We start from the raw sequence: 15,710 nt of genomic DNA on the forward strand, positions 1-15,710 counted from the left end.
AGTTCTTTAACTAAAAGAATATTCAATAGACCAAACAAGAACTTTATGAAGGCACTGATACTCAACTTGAAATACTAACTGGAAATATGCCAAATAATAAAACCATCAACCATGGTTTGGTTATTATTATACCTTGTAATCATCTTTTGCTATTTAAAAAAGTGTCCAATGCTTAGACCTTGAATACAGTGTCACAAAAAATTCAGAATTTCTAATATTTTAAATGATTGGGAAAATTGTCTCTAAACATAAATTCAAGCCTAAAGCTGCTTAGGGCTCAGTCCTGCTTTATTACTGACCTTACTTTGTAACAGTGGAAATCTACTATTGAATCTATCAAGATTCAATCTAGGGCCTCCCCAGTGGCACAGCGGTTGAGCGCTGGGTTGCGAAGCTGCCTGCAGCCTCTGCAGCGCCGGTTCGATCCCAGGCTGCTCCCCAGCCACCGGGGGAGGGTCCCACATGGCGTGCAGACCTTTCCTGCTGCCCGCTTCTCCCCTCAGCAGTGTACTTCGTTCCTTCTGCCTGCTCTGCTCCATGCTCTGGTGAATTCTCTCATCCTCCCGTGCTTCTGACTGCACCCAGTGCTTGCATGTATAAACAAACAAATAAATCTTTAAAAAAAATAAAGATTCACTCTAAGTGCTTATAGAAGTTCAGTTCAGTATGAGAAACCTTTACATGTAATAGTCACACTTTTACTTAGCTGTAACCATCAGGGCATTTGCAGCAAATTCAAAATTGTCCAAATTTTAATGTAGCATGATTCCAGTTGGCCTGAAGAGGGAGCACTCTTTCTAAAAGACTGCCTGCCAGTAAATGCTTTTTGTGTATCACTAAAACTGAATGAGAAAACATACTAGTGAAAAGAATATTAAGACATTTAGGATGAGGATTTGATTTTATTAATGGTTTATACAACAGAAAGCACTAAAAGATGCCAAAGGAAACACGCAGACATTGTACTTCATAAACAGCTTTGGGTAACAATGAGGAAAAAGGTCCAGATTCAAATGTATTTATTAAAGTCCCAATTCCTGACCTTTACCTTCACAATGACATTACTTTACTATCAATTCACCAGTTTTAGGACTCAAATGAACTAACATACATATTCAAATTTAGCATATGCTTTTTATCTTGCACCACTAGATTATAATGAGTTAATGTTACTGATACCCAAATTATTTCTTTAGATTTCAAAGATTAAAAACAAAGTCTTTCTATACAGTGTAAAGAAGAGCTCTATACTATTTTAGCGACCATTTCTTGGTTACTCCAAATCAGAACATTTTGTGATAATGCCCCCCAGAAGTCAACTGGTATAGCAGAAATACTCTATAATCCAGAATTTTGCCTTTGTCTTGGACTGCAGTAACATCTCATCTCTTATTGTGTGACCACATGTGCCCTGCCGTATTTTATATGCAGCTATGCTGGGCATAAGTGACTCCACATCCTGACCTTGATTGTATAGCAATCATTCTCCTTGCTCTTTCTACTCCTTTTTTTCAATCTCCTGGCTCCACTCCTACAATATTGATGGTGAGACTGGCCCCAAGACTGGTCTCTAATTAATACTATTAACACGGGAGATCCCTTTACCTAAAAGAGTACAGACTCAGAAAAAAAGATAACTGAGTTTCTTCATGCATCTATAAAATGAAACACCTGCCTCTTCAACAAGAATGCTGTGAAGATTATGTAATGAAAGTTACATGAACATGTCAGAGCACCACAGATATGAGCATTCTACACAATTCCAAGAAGCACCATTTACAATGAAAGTTTTTCCTGAATCAACACAGGGAATTTAAATTATATTATATAACTATTCTGAACAGTGCCTCCTAGAGATATGAGCAGCAGATGCCCATAAATATATGCACCTGTGTGTGTGTGTGTATATGTGTGTGTGTGAATCCATGCATATATATACATATATAATTTGTTTTAATGTGACAATTCATCTTACTAGGTACAATAAAAACCAGTGATTATTAAAATAATGTTAATTGAACAAATCCTTAAAAGAGAGTTTACGTAAAGGTTTCTTTACCATAAACAATGAGATACCTGGTAATTTCCTGCACTTTCCTTTAGAACCAAAGCAGTGAATTGTTATAGTACACAGATATTTATAAAATCACTGTAGAAAGTTCAAATCTTTCTTTTACCATTTCTAACTTCTCTGGCTCAAAAAAGAATAAATATTCAAATAACTCTATTTACAGGGGAAAAATATTAAGACCATTAAAACAGTTTAGAAGCACATGAAGTAATTCCTTCAGACTGGAATTTACAATATATGTTATTTCACAATAGACACTGCCAGGTTTTTTCTGGAAAATAAAACTAGTGAGTACCTTCCTCATGTGTTCCAAAATTTGCTCTTATGTTTGAGGAATAATGTGACCAAGAATTTCAAAATCCACTCTAGTCATCAAGAGACTAAAATGAAAACATGAGAGATGAGTACTAGTATTCTCAGGAACCGTAAGGATAAAATAAGCCATCCTAGACACTGTAAAACAAATATTTGTTTTTTGAGCTATAGCATTTCTGAAGATTTCTTTCTTATAAACTTAGGTCCAGTATTTTAAAGATGGCCTACAATGATATGGAGTCAAAATAAAAGTTCTGAACTATTAATCTAGGGGCACTGAGAAAAGTGCACTGCCTGATGCATTCACCCACATGCCTGTGGCTTCCATCACCAAGTTAAACACCCAAGCACTTAGCTGTAGATGTGCACAAAGCACCTGGCATGCTAAGTCAAAGACCTGCCACAGTGTTAGCTGCTTAACGAAGTACCCCAACTAGAGAAAATGCAAGCACTCACATTTCCCATGCTTCTATTACCAAAGTCACCACTCTGACAGTATTATAAAGCTGGGCTCTTCTAGTTGATGTTCACATCCACAGAGAAGTTTCACGGTATTAACTGGAGAATATATCAACCCCGAGTAATAACATTACATGTAATCTGTTTCTTCTTTACCCCTATTTCCCTGTCTTTCTACAATGAATTCCTACTATTATTATGGGAAGAGGGGCAGCAAAAACCAAAGACTCCTTACTTATTTTTTTCCACAATGACTAGTAATTACATATAAATGACCAAAAGAGAATCATAGGTGTTGAGAAATTAGCCAGTACAAATGAAGCACTGTTTTAAAAAAATCTAAATTTTACAGACCTAAGCAAGATGTAAAATAAACCTTAGAAATAAATGACGTATCTAGCAAAACACTTAAGTAATTTTTAAGACCTATCAAAAAAGCTCTCAAATCTACAGAATGACAAAGAAAGAAAACACATCACTATTCAGTAAATTATATACTACTACTTAAAAAAAGTAAAGTTTGGGAAACTATAAGTGACTTATTAGGAGTGACCTGTATACCAACTTCAGAACCTAAGTAACTATTACATTTTAAACAATATTCTATTTATAGAACCCTACCTTGTATCCCATCATTATCATATTCATTTGTTATTTCATGCAATTCTGACTTTTATCTTTCTTATCATTTACATGTTATTTGGTAGGTTTCTGACATTAAGATGAAGGAATATGTTTCCACATAAAAGTTTGAAATGATTCACATCAAACTTAAAATTTTTTCATTCCTCAAGAAATTCATGAGGAACAGATAAGAACGGGGGAGTTTGCCGAAGGACAAATTTGGTTAACTTCATGTATTTCAGTAGTCTAAATCTTTGAACAAACAATACTATAATTAAAAAAATGGTCACATAAAATACAGTGAATTGTAGACCATTGTATTTTCTTCTAGATTATACGCAAGGGAGTTTATCCCCTAAATAGATTTCCAACATTAAATATATTACTGTAGACCACAATCCCAGAAACCGGTTTCCAGATATCAAGTATCATTTCTAAACACCAAATATTGAGGGCTGATGCTCACCAAGAACAGACAACTGGTTACAGATGCAGCTACCACTGTCATTCCCATTCTTCCAATTCACTTGCTATGATTTCCCCCAAGAAACATCCATTTCAGTTTTCAAACTTTATTTTCTCCTGCGGGAATAAAATCTACATTTTATTTCTCTTCCCTCAAAGTATTGCCTCAATAGACATAACAGTAAAAACAGTAAAAAATTAGAAACAATCTAAATGACTCTCAGCAGGAAATATGGTTAAATTATAATACATATACACAAGTACACATATGTAACAGAAACTTTGAGGCTATACTTTTTTTTTTTTAAGAATGAAGTTCTTTCTCTGCAGAAATGAAGTGAATAACTGCAGTGTATTTCATCTATATAAGCAGGGCAAAAAGTTACCCCCATTTATTTGTATATAAAGAAATTAAGTTTTTCTATTATCTAAGAGATGTCATCCCAATTTCTTTCATGCCATTGACACTTTTACTTACAAGTGGGCAGCTGAGGAGACATTTTCAGTTTATAACACTTTATGTATCACTTAACATTTAATGTACATGACAATATTACCTATTTTAATAGCAGTGAATTATTTTATTTTTTAAAGATTTGTTTATTTATGCATACAAGAGCTGGAGTACAGACCAGAAATGTGGGGGGTGAGAGGATTCACCAGAGACAGAGTAGGGAACAGAACAAGCAGATCGACCATGGTACACTGCTGACTGGAGCAGCAGGCGAGTGAGGAGAGGTCTGCTGCGCCATGTGGGTTGCTCACTGGCCGGCAGGGAACCGAACTTGAACTCGTACTGCAGAAGCTGCAGACAGCTTCATACGTTGCATCTTAACCCCTTGCATCACCAGGGAGGCCCATCAATGAATTATTTTAAACTTAAAACTTAAATACTTAAACTTAAAAACTTAAACTGAAACTTAGTTTTATTTTAACGCTTAAAAACAGAACATGTAAACTGACAAATTGATCTTAGAATCAATCATCACCTTTCATGCATTTAGCATTCCAAAAAGAAACTCCAGTATCTCCCACCCATCACCACCACAAAAAATAACATACATTCTCAATTCCTAACAGCAAGGGTTGTTTTTACTTAATAAAGCCAAGAACTAGTTACTGAAACTACTAAATTATATTAAGTGTAGGCTACAAAGGAAGATTAAGAGAGATATACAACTGAAACCTCTGCAAAGTAATGAACCTTGACAGAATCAAATGAGTCTGAAATTCCACATGAACTATCTTCAGGAAAGCAAACAGCTATGGATAATCTATAGGAAGGCATTTCTGTTGATATAGTTAGAACTTCCTGATAATCACCAAAAGGAACAAAACATCACAGGACAGGCATAGTTTTATTCTTTTACATTGATATAAGCAAAGAAGAGACTGTGAGGTCAGAGGGTTATGACAATATTGTAGTTCATTTGAAAATTGTGCTTAATTCAACAGCTTGGAAAAGAATTCACATGTCAAAAACTATTTTAAGAATTTCAATATACAATATTAATTCACAGGTATATGCATAAAAAACTTATTTTTAAAATTTACGAACTTGTAATTAGCTAATAATCAATGTGAAAATAAAAGAAAGCATTTGAAAGGCTACAAGAAAATCTATTTTTGCTATATATACACACACAATTGAAAACTCCAATAAACTACTGTGCCATCTAGACTAAAATCTGATACTAATTAATGCCAATAAAGGGCATTTAACCATTTATAATTTTCATATTCATTCATACATAGTTCCTAAGCATCCAATGGGAGATACAGTAAGGCAGTTTCTATATCCAAACATTTTATAATCTGTTAAGAGTATACAAGGGCCTCCCTCCCTTGTGGCGCAGGGGTTAAAGACAGCAGTAGCAAGCTACTGCCAGCAACTGCAGCACCAGTTTGATACCTGGCTGGCCAGGGAGCTACCTAGATGGTGCAGCAGACCTCTCCTGCCTCGCCTGCTGTTCCTCTCAGCAATGTATTTCAGTGGATCTGCCTGTTCTGCTCCCCATTCTGTCTCTCCCCCACACCTTTGGCCTGTATCCCATTTCTTGTATGCATAAATCTTTTCTAAAAAAGAATATAAATTACAGCTATCAGACTACTTAAAAATAAATACTGCATAGAAGGTACTGTAATGAAATCAAACAGCTATAGGAATGACTGAAGACATTACTGTCATACAAAAAAAGGGAGGAGAGGGGGCTCTATGGAAATGTGGTTTATGAGGCTGTCTTTTACATGGAGGACTTCAAAACGCAGAGATAGGAAAAGAATTCTAAGAAGTGAAACTGCATGAGCAACCAAAATAATAAAGTAAAACTTAAGTTTGAATAAAACAAGAAATAAGTTAAAAGGCGTAGTGCAGTCAAATAATGCAGTTTTGAAAGCCAACACTGAGGAGCAAGGACTTTATTCAAGCTGATCCGGAACCACTCAGTACAAGCACAGTGGTCAAGAACACAAACTTAGAAGATATGGTTGTGATCAAATTCCAGTTCTACCTAATAGCACTCCTTCAGGTTCATGTAAAGTGTGAGATAATATTTACCACTATAAGCCTGAAATGAAGACCATGTAAGAATAAAAGCATTGACACAGCCACCGACATAAGAAATGTTCTTTCGAGTTTGATTTTCATTTCTGTCATCTAGCACTGAAAACACAAGGGCTGCATTTAGGACAATTAATTTGATGGCAGTATGCATTAAGACCAGTAAAAGATTAATGATGTCTCCTGTTGATGGCAGTCGAAGGATTAAAAATGCAATGTCCCTGGAAAAATGGAAAGAAGAGAATCAAGAAACAATGCACTAAAATAAATTTTTGAGAAAAGAATGAAGAATTTGGTTTTGACCCTAGATAACCAAGAAAATGTCAAGGTCATTGATGTAAGCAAGGAAATAAGGGAAGGATTAATCTGCCAAGTAAACAAAGTGTTAAGTTTAATTCTGAAATGTTTTTTCAAGATACCAAAATGACAGCCACTTGGAGAGTTTATCAAGGAGAGCAACAAAAAGCAAGTATGAAGTTTAAGGAAATGAGGCAGAACTGGGGACTGAGCAAAGAGGAAAAAAAGAACAGTGGATGCCATGGGTCAGTGTGGAACCCAAAAGGAGAAAATGCATCTCCATAAAGGAAGCTGAGAGTCAATACAAGGTAACAGCTGCATTACCTTACAGGTAAGAAGTGAGCTAAAAAATTGAAAAGTCACAAGAAGGACTGTAGGGGGGAAAAGATGTCCTAAAGCTAATTCCATACAGGCTTTGTGGACTCCACCCCCACCCCAGGCCAAAGCCAAAGACACTGGGAACTCCAAATCCCATCACCACCAAAGGGAAGGTGGTTGGGACCTGAGGGTGGGGTTAAGCAGCCAGATTGGTACAAAGCCAGACACGTGGGCTTTGGGGATCCCCATTTTGACTATCCACCAGCTCGCAGCGTTTGGCCAGCTCTGAGAGTGCCTTTGGGTTTCCAGGTCGTCGGATCGGGTAGGACGCGTAAAAGACTTTATTTCCCTATTTTCTCCCTGAGTTGTACATTTTCCTTATTTCCTTTTCCCTTGTAAATAAACCTTTTATTAACCTTTTGTGTATGCCTGTAGTGGAGTAGTAATAAGTCCCTTGTAAGCGCGCGGGTGAGGACCCACAGCCAGCAACCCGTTCAATATCGGGGCTGTCCTATAACAGGACTAGTCTGCTTTGTAGAAATCACACAGAAAAAAAAGCGCTTCAGATGTTCACTGTAACTGTTATAGAGGGGCAGCCCAAAACCCGCAAACCTGCCTATTCTAAATGGGTTCTGCCGCATCAACACAGAACATATGAGATTTTAATGAAAAGAAACATCAGTACAATTAGTAAACAGTACAGGAAAGGCTAAGAGTCTAGTTTCTAAATGAAGCACCCAAAGTTACCCGCCCCCTCGTAGGTAAAAGTCCATCCATATGGGATCGGCCCAGAACAAGGCCCCAAAGCCTGCTACAAGTCTAAAGCATCTTCCAGTGGGGACCCACAGAAAAGGGTCAGAAACAACCAGACAAGCCCGGAAGGAAAAGAGCAAAATCAACCTCAAGATAAAAGCTGCCACTGTCACCTCCCCACAGGTCTCACCCACATCTGTGTCACCCAGTCCACGACCAAAAGACAAGCGCAGTTTCTTCACGTGTCTCTAGGCTCCATGCGCCTCCTCCAGGTGTCCTTCTGGCTCCATCCTGCTTCCTTCCTTCCTCAGTCTCCTCTGCATCCTCTTCTCTTCCTGCTCAGCTCCACCCTCCCTGGGGTGGGGCAGGGAACCTGGAACCTCCCCCTTTCCTGGGGACCACCCTGTTACATAACTGTGTTTACAAACTAAACTAGCATGATGTGATTACTATACATTAGAGCCTAAGCATTACTGAAAAGTATTATTCCAACTCAAGTCCCAGAAAGACACAGGTAACATAATATAATAATTATGATTACATATATTTTCAGTATTTCATTGCTCAAGTCACGCTAATTTTGAAATCTTCATCTTCTGTAACAACCATTCAATTTCACATATTTGACCCTACAAATGACTCACTGAGGAAATCCCTTTTCTCTTTGTCTATTTTGAAGGCTAATTCTCAGATTTTCACTTTATTTTGATGTCTCTTTCACCTTTATTAGTTTCTCCCTAGAAATCTAAATATCAGAAAAAAAGATTCTCCATGCAATTTCACAATCACTTTAATGAAAATTAGTTTTTAAACTCCATTTATAAATAGTACATGTTAATTACATCTAAATTTTTTTTAAAGGGTGGGACTGTTACAGGCTAAATGTTTGTGTCCCTCCCAAAATGAAGCTCATCTCTAATTCTGGAGGTGGGACCTTTGGTAACTGAGTGGTAACTGAGAGGTAATTAAGGATTTTATTTTATTTATTTTTTTAAAAACCCAAATTTTTTTTTAAAGATTTTATTTATTTATTTATACAAACACTGGGTACAGTCAGAAGTGGGGGAGGGTGAGAGAATTCACCAGAGTCAGAGGGAGAGCAGAACAGGCAGAATGACCAAGTACACTGCTGAGGGGAGCGGAGGGCAGTAGGAGAGGTTTGCGCGCCATGTGGGACCCTTGCCAGTGGCCGGGGATAGAACCGGCGCTGAAGAAGTTGCGGGCAGCTTCGCAACCCAGTGCTCAACCGCTGCACCACCAGGGAGGCCCTAATTAAGGATTTTAAATCTAAATCACACCTGAAACTTCTTTTACTCTCCTTCACAGGAACCAAATAGTTGATTTCTAGCTACTCCAAAAGGATTTTCAGCTTAAATTCAAAAAGCAACTATTTATTAGCAAAATGATCTCTTACTATTTCATAATTTTAGAAAACACATACATAAGCATTGACAGAGGACAGGAATAGTGAAAAAACTAAAAGAAGCACCACAAGAACAGAAACCTGGCTCACACTAGGAGGTGGGGGCAAAAGAGATTAGCATAACATAGACACTAGTATCCTGAGGTGCAGTCTAAAGATATGGAGACTGAGCCCAAGGGACCCCCAAAGGTAAAGATATGGAGATTAAGCCCACTGTGGAATCTCCAGGCCCTTCAAAATTCTACATAGTTGTCCAAAAGTAGCAACCAACTGACAGCTCAGGAGTGAGCCCCTCCCAAACAGAAGAAGACTATATCAATTGCAGTCTCTGCACTGGCTCTGAGCAGCACTCCCACTGCCCACCTGTGACTATGCAGGTGCCTCTTTTCACCAACTCTCTCCCTCTACAGGGCAGCAGCTTCCTGCCTGCCCATGACCTGTCAAGGCCGCCCTCCTGCAACCACGCAGGCCTCTCTGAGCAAACCTGTCCCTTCTGGGGCAGCTCTTCCTGTCCGCTTTTGTCTATGCAAGTGTACTTTACTTTTCTGACCCGTTTCCTAATAAACTACCCTTTAAATAGAACGTCCGTCTCTGACTCGTAAAGAAACATGCCACTGAAAGGGAAACTCTGGTAAAACCTTTCCCAGAGTGAACCCAAGGACCCTGCACTAAGTCAAACCACACCAGCAATGGATTCCTCACTCCTCAAGAGCTGATCATCAGTAGTTCTCAACATATTCTAACCACTTTTCAACACCAGAAAGATTTTTGTGTTCCACAACTAAAAAACCCAGCCACATCCAGTATAACTTGTCCAAGAAATAAGTGACTAGCTATACCTCCCAATTAAATGTGAATCCAACAAGCATCTTTAATAATTGGCAAGAATAAAACTTCAAATATATCCCCATATGTAGGTTTCTTTTTAAACATATTGTTAGGGGGAAAAGGATGTCCTAAAGCTAATTCCATACAGGCTTTGTGGACTCCACCCCCACTCCAGACCAAAGCCAAAATACACTGGGAACTACAAATCCCATCACCACCAAAGGGAAGGTTGCTGGAACCTCATCAAACTAACTTCAGAATTTGCCATATTTCCTAAAACTACAGTGTTGCCATATCTACAGGAAAACCAAAACAAATTAACAACTCCATAATAAAACGAGGCGTCTCTACTGTCATGATGCACCTTAAGGCTGTAAAATACCAAAAATTTAAATTTTAATCTTTTTAAGACCCTCTTCGCATCTTTTCATTATAATTTACAAATAGTAAACTGAATTCTTAAATATGGTAAATGAACTAAGATTATCCACCAAGTCTGTAAAGAATAAAAGTACCAGTAAGAGCTACAACTTAACTATGATATCCAAATATACCACGGTATTAAACAGAGTTACTACATTAACAAAGTTCCCCATATTCTTAGTTAACAGCAATCAGCACAAAGAAGTAAATAGTTTAATAATATGCCACCAGAAAAACCTTTTCCAAAAAGGTAACATTGCAGTTTTACACTATGTCCTTTGGATTATTTTTCAAGGAATATCATCATATTCAAGTCTCTATTTTTGTTAGAAACATTTCCAAGGCAATAAAGAGGAGGAAATCCTAAGATCAGTAATTTTACGTTAATCTTCAGTAATGAGAGGCAGCATGGCAGAGGAGAAAACAGTTACACACATGCCTGAATCTTATGCATTCACCACCACTAAAGTGAAATGGGATCAGAGCAGTTTAATCACTCAGAGCCTCTGTTTGTTAATCTATTGAACAAAGAGAATGCCCCATGCTGTTATGAAAAATATGTAAGAAAGGGCATATTATTATCAACAATTAAAACTAAAATACCATGGGAGTTTTCGATTTTTTTTTTAAAGCAAACTCCCCCAAGTAATACAGAGCTACACAGGTTAATCTAAGATCTCAGGCTATACATGTTCAGAACCAGACTGTTTTTGTAACTGTCTTACTCAGTTCTGTTTTTCCGGAATGCTAGCACCCAACATAAACATACAGTATATTTTCAATTAAAAAAAAAAAAGTCAGTGATTAAGTCAACAAAGCCTCCTGCTCTTCCACGCACAAAAATATAAAAATAGGTATTTTCCAGCTTTGTCTTACTTAACAGTAACGTTAACCATTGTTCCACTTATCTGATTACTTACTCCTTATGGTTTACTACCAAATATTTAATACCGGGCAGTGTGAGGTTTTGGAGTTTTTCCCTTTTCTCTGAAATACAAACTTGCATTCTACCTTACCTCCTCTTCACACTTCAGACAGGAAATGAGTTTGTTTTCAACCATGTGGAATTTGAATTTACTTTTTAGAAAACACTGTAAAAGTAATAATCTATTTTAGTAGACTGTTTTATGCAGTCCTTCAGGCCTCATGTAAGTTACCATTAACCTCTGTGGAAATGTATTACTCAACTTGCCTAATACGCAAGTATTCCAATCTGACTTTAGAAGTCTGAAAGTTTGACCACACAGTTTTAAAAATGACCTTTATCCCTTCTTAAAAGCTAAGAAAATATATGGAAAAACTGGAGGCACTTTTCAGCCAAAATAAAAAAAAATAAAAATACACAAGTATTTAGCTTTTTAAAAAGAACGAGATATGTAATAACATAGATATCCGTGAGTACTACTAGCTAATAAAAACTGTATGCCATAGTGATGCAGATTTTGTTTGTAAGCATACTTACTGTATGCGCAGAAAAATCTTAAAGGTTAAACACCACACTTGAAGTCAGTCTGGCTACCAACCCCAGGTACTAAGAGGAAAAAGGGGGGAGGGTGTGGGGCGGGGAGGCAAAGCTGACGTCTTCATTGTTTGGCTGCTAAATTTTTTTCTTAAAGAGCACGTAGTATTTTTGCAAATTAAAAAAAAAAATGGGCGAAAATAACTCGGTAAAACTACACTTTCTCGTCCGTCTACCAAATCCTTGTAATTAAAAAAAAAAGAATTTTGATTTCTCAGTTGTCTTTTAACGGGCATACCCAAGAGAAGTTTAAAAAAAGAATCTTGGGTTTACAAAGCGAATCCCTCTGGTTCTACTCTCCACGCTGGGGGTTGAAATACCCTAACGACAGGCGCTGCACTAGTAGCACATACTCCAACAAAACACCAGAAAGTCAGGCAATGTTAGCGCCTGCTTTGGCCTCTTGTATCCCTTCCCAGTCCCAGCCCCAGCCCCCAAGATTTCCCTGAAGCTACGTAGGTTGAATTCTCTTCCTTCAAAATCAAAACAACAACAGAAAGTCACGGGGTAGAGCCGAAAAGGCCCGACGGAGCCGCGGAAGTCCGAGGACAGCAAGGTGGGGGCGTCTGCGCGGACCCCCCGTCAGGACCAGAGCCGCGGGACCGCGGCAGCCCCAGCGCCCCCTCGACCCCCAGCCCCTCTACTCACACGTCCCCGAGGACCCCGGCTCCCGACTTCCCGCCCCTTTCGAGCCCCCAGACTCCCTTGAACACCCCCCTCCCCCGACTCCCAAGACCCGGACCTCCAGGTCTCCCTCGAGACCCAACCCCAGCCGCCCGGCCCCGAAGCGCGCCCGCGCCGCCCGCGCGCCGAACACGCCAACCCACGCGACCCAGAGCCCCGGGCGGCTGCGTTACCTGTGGCGAGGCGGTCGTCCGGCCAGCCGCAGCGGCGCGCAGGGTCAGGCGCTAGGACTCGGAGGGCTCCGCGGCAGCCGGCCGCCGCCACCGCCACAACAACACGGCCTCCCCCACCGCCGCCGCCGGGGGAGGGGCGGAGCCGGGACCCAAGGCTGGGGAAGCCCAGACCTCGCGGCCTTCAGAGGCGTCGGGGACCTGGGCATGCGCAGAAAGCCGCGTGCGCGAGGGCAGTTTCGCGAGGACGCCGAAGTCAACAAGGCCTGGGGACGCCCCCATCCGGCTCCGCCCCCCTCTGAGATCGCACCGCCCTCAGACCCAAACAACGCGAGGTCTTGACAGGGCCTGGGGACGGCGGCGGTTGAATTAGATCCCGCGAGAGCACGGCCTGAGCGTCCCCTCCCCCTCCCCCCGAGAAGGGAAGACGCTGGCTCTGGTGGCTGAGTGTGGGGTTGGTGGTGCTTCCTGGGGATTTCCACGACCTTGGGAGTGAGCGCGTCTAGACGTCAGTCATCTTCGAGGGTGCTTCTCGGCGGGCTGGCCCTGCGGTGGCTTTTGTGGAGAACGCTCCCCGGTTAATCTGAAAATCCATGGGTTTTCCTCCAGACTGTGCTCCTTCGGAGGCGTGCCCGTCGCCTGTGGTGAACATCGGCCTCTGGGCTCCCGTCCCCGGCCGGTGTGGGCTTCTGAGCCACCTGCCTGAACGCCCGGACACCTGTGTTCTCCACCGGGCTCCAGACCTGAGCTTTATCTTTCCACCCCCTAACATGTTCTCTTCATTTAAAAAAAAAAAAAAAAAGGTAGTTAAGGCCGGTGACTGTTGGACCAAACAAGTTTCTTTTGGTTTAAGTAGCCCGTAGCCCAAACCGGAGGGAAAGGTTTTTTTTTGTTTTTGTTTTTAATTTTTTTTAAAGATTTCTTTATTTATTTATATAAGCGGTGGTGCAGTCAGAAGTGCAGGAGGGTGCGAGAATTCACCAGAGCCAGAGCGGGGAGCAGAGCAGGCAGAAGGACCGAAGTACACTGCTGAGGGAGCAGCGGGCGGCAGGAGAGGTCTGCAGCTGGGGATCGAACCAGCGCCGCAGAGGCCGCGGGCAGCTTCGCAACCCAGCGCTCAACCGCTGCGCCACAGGGGAGGCCCAGAGGGAAAGGTTTTTGAGGAAAAAGGATAAAGTTGAGTAGAGGAAAAGGCCACATACGCTTTAAAGAGCTGGGAAAATGCCTTAGTAATTAAGCTATTCACACTTTAAAGCGTGAGTTTGATGTGCGCAAATGGCACTGTGACTTCTCATTAGCACTCTAATTTTGTTCCAGTGCTCAACCTTCCTATTTACTAACTTTCAGTGTGACCCATTACTTGAATTCTGTCTTGATTTTCAGTTATGTTAGCAGTAATTATAGGCTCCCTACTCCTAAAGGTTATCTAAGGTAAATTAGAAATGGTTGAAACAACGGTCATCCCGGGTTACTATTTCCCACCATACCTAATTGTGTGTTAAAAAAAAAAAAAAAAAGTTTGTAAGTAATTTCATTCCAAAGAAGAACAAGTAAAAGGTAAAAGCTGCAATCATGACGAACATAAAAACCACACAATTGCTGCTAGTGGTCTGTCACTCAATTCAACTTACTTGGTTTGCAAATATGAACCCATGTCCACTGGATATTTAGCTCCTTACTGTGCAAAATCCTATTCATTTGCCCTCTGATTCTTTGGCTCTGTGCCTGATCTGAGGGCTTGCCTGTGATGGAATCCTTTAACAGTCTTGCAGAATTAACTTTTTGCTGCTACACGCAGAAATTTTAGCACATGAAAATATTTTGCTAACCATTAGCAAAATGGTTGTTAGAAAGCTAGTTAAAATCACTGAACAACTGTTAGCCTTTTCCCTGTTTTCTCTTTCCATGCTGCTATGGAGTTTTTTAGAGATCTAGACTTTTGTCTCCTCTTCCTCTACTACATTAAAGTGGACCACAGGTCATTTTTAATAAGACTACAATAGTACTTTGTTAAACAGTATCAAGTGCTATTCTTAAAGATCAGTAAAGATCAGTAGCTGAACACTAAATAAGCCAATGTGATAAAACTGTATTTTTCTCTGGTGGCATATCTTATGCTACCACTCCTGCCTTCGTACATAGTTTATTTCTGGTGAGTATCTTTCTGCTTATTTGTAATCCACAAAGTCTGGGAACATGTCTGTATTGTAGTGCCAGGAAGGGCACTGAGCAGCTTTTCTATGATCCAAGCAGACTGGGGTAAAGGAGAGTCCTGGAGCCCTCGGTGATGGCTTTCTCAGGCTTTTATAGAGATGCAGTGCAGCAAGCAGGTACGCAGCAAGCAAGCACAGATAGGGGAACGGGGGCAGCACAGGGCAGCAAGGAGGCAGGCAGGCCTCCAAGCCCCCAGGCCCCCACTCCTCCCACCTACCACCCAAGTCTTCACTCTGGGCTTCTCTGGCCCTCTTTCTCCCCTTCTCTCTCCTGCCTCTGCTTCTCTTGACAGGTATCTCAATACAGAGCCATGGCCCACAGAAGTAAACAACATAACTTACAACAATGTAACAAAATACAGTTGCCACATCAGGCAACACAGTCCTAATGACAGGAGGGCAGAAAAGCCTGAAAACCATTATGCTACGTGTATGTTCTTTATGTCTCTCCAAGGTCTGGTGCATTGTCTACCTGTACCGCTAACACTCTTCATTTGTTGTATGGATACTTTTTTTAACTATTTATTTATGCATACAACTGGCGTGGGGGGGGTGTGAGAGGATTCACCAGAGAGTGGGGAGCAGAAT

The 15,710-nt window shown here is 40.6% G+C and overlaps 1 long non-coding RNA gene across 2 annotated transcripts in view; it reads right to left on the reverse strand.

Moving 5' to 3' along the window:
• Window positions 1–12,929, reverse strand: part of LOC119237849 (uncharacterized) — a 39,063-nt gene extending 26,134 nt beyond the window's left edge. Inside the window, exon 1 of one of the 2 annotated variants that reach the window (XR_008553576.1) lies at window positions 12,913–12,929. This is a non-coding gene — a long non-coding RNA (uncharacterized LOC119237849). Of the gene's footprint in view, window positions 1–11,998; window positions 12,559–12,912 lie in introns of those variants that run through there. The other variant, XR_005123454.2, reaches the window with a different exon arrangement.
• Window positions 12,930–15,710: the final 2,781 nt, after the last annotated feature.

The sequence above is a fragment of the Talpa occidentalis genome, unplaced genomic scaffold (genome assembly GCF_014898055.3).
Source record: "Talpa occidentalis isolate TD23 unplaced genomic scaffold, MPIMG_talOcc4v2.1 talOcc4.104, whole genome shotgun sequence".
In the NCBI taxonomy this organism is placed as follows: Eukaryota; Metazoa; Chordata; class Mammalia; order Eulipotyphla; family Talpidae; genus Talpa; species Talpa occidentalis.